Consider the following 5,000-nt stretch of genomic DNA (forward strand, 5'->3'; position numbering starts at 1 on the left):
AATTGTTCAAGAAGCCTCTTTACAAAGACAATTAAAAGTTTAAAATACCATTTTGTACTGCACGACGTATGTCCGCATATGAACCAAGCCCAGTGGTATCTTGTGACGTGAAATCTGGACTGGCCACGTACTCTGGAGAACTATTTTGCTTAACCACAAGTCACCATCGCAAAAATAATGAGAAGCCAATCATAAATCATAGTGCAAATAAAGTACATTCAACCAGCGCTGATAAGCGTGGGAAAATTCAGGCCTCGGATTGAATGAAAATGTGGCGCGTATTCTTTAATCAATCGCTAAACGAAATTTTCCAAAACCAGTGCACTGGCGAAATTTCTTTTGGCACTCTTTTTGATAAGGATCTTGAGTTGAATATGAAGTTTGAATTTGAGGTGCCAACAAGAAAGATTTATAATAGATCATGCTAAACTCTGAGAAGACGCCACGATACCTTGCAGCAGCCACCAATGTTGGGTAGAAAATGACTGTGATCCAGGCCATCTCAATCACAAAAATTCTACAGGAGTTTCGACCTAAGCAATTAACTGATCGTTAGAAAAATAAAATGAAATACTTGAATTAACTGTCATGAATCATCCTGAGTGGCACATAATCACATGGCTTTTATGGCACATGTTAGAGTTCCCCGAATTGTGAAGGAGTTACAAAGGAGAAAAAAAAAAGAAAGTAACTTGAAACCTGAATACTTAAATATATAAATATATAAAAACTTTACTAAATAATGAAAACCATGACAATGACGGTCCATTAATTAAACGGGTTATGGTAGAGGGGAACTATATCCCCACTATTCACTTTCCACTCATTTGTTTAAAAAATTATATCAACCGTTTACACGAGGTGGGTGAGACAACTCGGGAGGGCGAGACCACTCGGGGAGGCTTATACTTTATAAAAACGAACGAGAAAGAAAGAAGGGCAATTTTTAAAGATGTGTCTGAAAATATATGCATAATTAAGTAGGGTCAACTTTCTCTCGGTCACGCAATTCTCAAATAGACGCTCGGTAAAGTCGTCTCGGGAAGGAGGGCTGTCTCGGGTAACCGAGCCTTAAAGGCTTAATTAAAGTAATCCAAGCAACTTGTTTGATTTTGCAACAACAGAAAAAATAACACTATACAAGCTATATACATAATTAAATCGTGCATAAAAAAATAATCAATAAATAATTGTTAAAGACTCTGACTTAAACATATTTACAACAAAAAGTGAATATTAAATTGATTTAAAAGTCGATGTACATGCCCGGCCCCAGTTACATCGAACCGATCATTCATAATACGTAGAAGTCCTTAAATGTAGCTAAAATCTGTACTTCTAAAATTTGCAGTCAACCGACAAGTTTCCCTAAATATCAACTCTTGAAGGAAGTTCACAAGATCGAAGTCTCTTTGCCAGACACTTGTAGCTCTTGTCATCAGCAAAGTCTTGTATGCGTTTCAAATGATAGCATTCCACAACAGCGGGCCTCTACGGGCTATGGTATTTTCTTCCGTGGCTCGTGCCAAAACGCGCGAGCATGAGGAGCTTAACTTGGGTCAGGAATGTGGGTCCCCGCTGTTTAGGTAAAAAAAATTACCTAAATCTCAGTGGGAGTTGTAAGAAGACTCACACTAAAAAGGCAGAGCAAGAGGAATATAGGGAGAGAGCGGTGTTAATCTCGACACGTTCGTTGGGCCGACTTCGTCATAATAGTTCAGAGGCACAATAACTCAATTTGAAATAATTTCTAAAACACGGTTTACAACGGCCAGCATCATGCAATTAAAAAATGGAAAATTATTTCTTGACTTTCAGGCTACCGAGATGCAACTTGTTTTGCCTGGCATACACTTTTCTCAACAACAACGGTGAATTGGTTGTTTTCTGATTTTAAAGCAAACCATTTTTAAGTTTTATACTTATGGAACTCGAGCTAACCCAGACAGATTCATTGAAAGTATTACAGGGGATTCATGGGCAAGGTATTTAGCTAATATGTCACAACAGAGTACATGGGCTGAAGCACTTGTAATACAAGCAGTTGCCGATGCATTCCATTTGGCAAAAGAGGCTACTTATTATTGGGGGGGGGGGGGGGGGAGGGGGTACAGTCCACTATGACTTTAGTCTCCTTTGCCGTGTTCACCTGCCACTTTGCTAAGCTAGCTATTCTGGACATATGTCTTTGTAATATGTACAAAGCCTACACCAAATGAGATGAGAGCGACTGCACGCTATGAACCCAGCTTGTTTTAATAGCCTTTAAAATTGACCAATAATTGCAAGTTCACTAACATGTTACATCTCTAGATTACTTAATCCACGAGTTTAGCCATGGGTTCCCTTTGATTAAGTTTTATCCTTATGGAACTCGATAACTGAGGAATAAAACTCAACAGCTATTACACACCTTCGAACATCTGCGTCCCTAATTCTCCGGTTAAACATGAAACTGATGTATTGGTGTATTTGTTAATTTAAACACAGGCAAGTTATTTCTTAACTTTCAGGCTAACGAGATGCAACTTGTTTTGCCTGGCATACACTTTTCTCAACAGCAACGGTGAATTGGTTATTTTCTGATTTTAAAGCAAAGCATTTTTAAGTTTTAGCCCTTCGTCGGAGCGAAGGGCTAACGCTCGAAACGTCAGCTTTCCAAATCTTTCACGGTGGCTATTTGACCTTTATCAACTCGTTTGATAAAATAAATTTCTGTTTCAATCTCCATACGCTCCGACGAAGGGCTAACGCTCGAAACGTCAGCTTTCCAAATCTTTGACGGTGGCTATTTGACCTTTATCAACTCGTTTGATAAAATAAATTTCTGTTTCAATCTTCCACCGACGCAGCACCACAGTTTCTTTAGAAACTAAAAAATTTTTATTCATTTTTAAGTTTTAGACTTATGGAACTCGATAACTGAGGAATAAACCTCAACAACTATTACTCACCTTCGAACATCTGAGTCCCTAATTCTCCGGTTAAACATGAAACGTTCTGAACGTTAGTTATGTATTGGTGTATTTGTTAATTTAAACACAGGCAAATTATTACTGGGTTGCCGTATGGCAATCCCAGTCGGAAAATGGGTAGATTTTCCCTTTTATTTTTTTTTTCCGTGTCGGTAAAAGTCTTGCCTGTCACTCCCCTGGTAAGTGGTGACTTTGAGCACATGGGCATTTTGTCTGAGCATGCGTGAAGGGAATCGAATTATTCGAGTTCGGCGCCATTGTTATTTTGAACGCGCTGCCCGCGGGTTTTTAAACGGGCGATCTACACTTTTAAAAATATTTTGTCAAGAGAGATGAAAGATTGTAACAAAATTACACACTTTTCTATCACTATGGATATTCTTCGAGTTTGTTGGGCGTTCCGATGAGAATATTTTAATGATCAAATTGCGAACAAAACGAGATAAAGGCCCAAAGAAGTGGAGTTTGGCATTTGATTTACCGAAGTTCAAGATGTTCACACGAGAAGGCAAATGATGCAAGTTAGTTTGAAGATGTTGAAGCTTTATTGTAATGAATCATAGGGCTGCATATTGACACGATCCTCAGATACACCACCCTTTATGAGATGGAAATTTTGAATTTGAGCTGATTTTGCTTCAACTTTGAAGTAAGTTTTCATCATAATTCCGCCGGCCCCCAAGCTTTAAATTACTTCAAATAACATTGTGTCTTCTTCCTCTTTGCAGCCGCTTGGGACTCCAGGCTTTAAAAAATGCGCTGTTTGTAGGATTACAATGTTATTACAACAGCTTTTGGCAAATTTTTATTTGGGAAGTTTTGATAGATTTTCCAAGTCGTGGATCACAAAAGTCTTCTGTCTTGCTGCTCTCCAAGTCTGTTGTGCAGAGCATTTAGTTGTCCATTTTTAACAAGGTTGTAGTGTCATTTCAATACACGATGACTTTTGCAATTTTTTTTCCTGTGCTTCAGTAGGTATTTTTGTAATTGCGTTTTTCGTCTCCTAGAGCTAACTTAAGTCAAAAGTTCGGTTAAACTACCCTTTTTCGCCGGCCCCCAAGTCCGAGAACACTTTTAGTGCATCGTTTGTTTATTTGTCCTCCGCTTCATCAGGTTTATTTATTCCGAAAAAATGCGTGCTCTTTTTTGTAGCAAGGCAAACTACTACCGTTTACTGTCGAAGATTGCACATTTGGAGCTTGTCCATGTAGTTTTCGAACCGGATGGCGTAAGCTCTGTTATCGTGTTTATTTCATTACTGTTCATTAGCAAGCTGTTACCTAGCAGACTAGCATTAGAAGCTCGTCGGTTTTTTTTCTCTACGTGCAGCAATTGAATTTACCTCAGCAAGTGTTCTTAGACGAGCGATTTAAGAAATAAGTTAGAATGCTCATTCAAAAAGATTTGGTTGTAATTCTGGAGACGAGCTCTGTAGGGCAGAACAGACATTTCGCTTTTAGTGTGTATCCCTTAGCCTGTAGAGGAATGCCAATCACGATTTCTTTAGATGTACGTGTTAGTTATACATTTGTACAAAAAAAATGTTAGGAAACACCTTTTACTTGCCAAAATCCCGTTGTACCGTCCAGAATAAGTGAAACATGCACTTGATTATCTGCAAGACCTGTCACTATATTTTGATCATCTTCTCAACAATCATTATTCACAAATAATATGTTACACATCAGATTTGTCATGTACTGGCTCTTCCAACAATCCATATACTGTAGTATAAAAATCAATAAATGTTCACCACAATTCACGGGTAAGGGAAGATACAAAATTATGTTGAAAACTAGATGAACAATAATACTTTCAAATTTGCAATGAGAGTAAGCAAGGGAGTTCATCTACATATTACCTTGAATGTTATTTGTACCCAAAAAATGTTGAATTAATTCTGGGTGCAGTGTAGCAAATCTTTATGAGCATTTACAATGTATGTAAAAACCAAGATAGTGTGAGGAAGAGGGAGAGAATGGTTTACTTAAGTTGACAGAAATGAAACCCTATATTATTGATGTT

At 38.0% G+C, this 5,000-nt stretch overlaps 3 long non-coding RNA genes across 3 annotated transcripts in view; 2 read left to right on the top strand and 1 right to left on the bottom strand.

The window, feature by feature from the left end:
• The window catches only part of LOC138013467 (uncharacterized), a 17,054-nt gene extending 16,471 nt beyond the window's left edge, over positions 1-583 (top strand). The window contains exon 3 of the long non-coding RNA XR_011125229.1: positions 1-583. This exon is cut by the window's left edge and continues 30 nt beyond it. This is a non-coding gene — a long non-coding RNA (uncharacterized lncRNA).
• Positions 1-5,000, bottom strand: part of LOC138013471 (uncharacterized) — a 21,632-nt gene that overhangs the window by 623 nt on the left and 16,009 nt on the right. Inside the window, exon 2 of the long non-coding RNA XR_011125234.1 lies at positions 452-533. This is a non-coding gene — a long non-coding RNA (uncharacterized lncRNA). The remainder of the gene's footprint in view (positions 1-451; positions 534-5,000) is intronic.
• The window catches only part of LOC138013472 (uncharacterized), a 2,912-nt gene continuing 1,060 nt past the window's right edge, over positions 3,149-5,000 (top strand). Inside the window, exon 1 of the long non-coding RNA XR_011125235.1 lies at positions 3,149-3,496. This is a non-coding gene — a long non-coding RNA (uncharacterized lncRNA). The remainder of the gene's footprint in view (positions 3,497-5,000) is intronic.

This window comes from Montipora capricornis, chromosome 8 (assembly GCF_036669925.1).
Source record: "Montipora capricornis isolate CH-2021 chromosome 8, ASM3666992v2, whole genome shotgun sequence".
NCBI lineage: Eukaryota > Metazoa > Cnidaria > Anthozoa > Scleractinia > Acroporidae > Montipora > Montipora capricornis.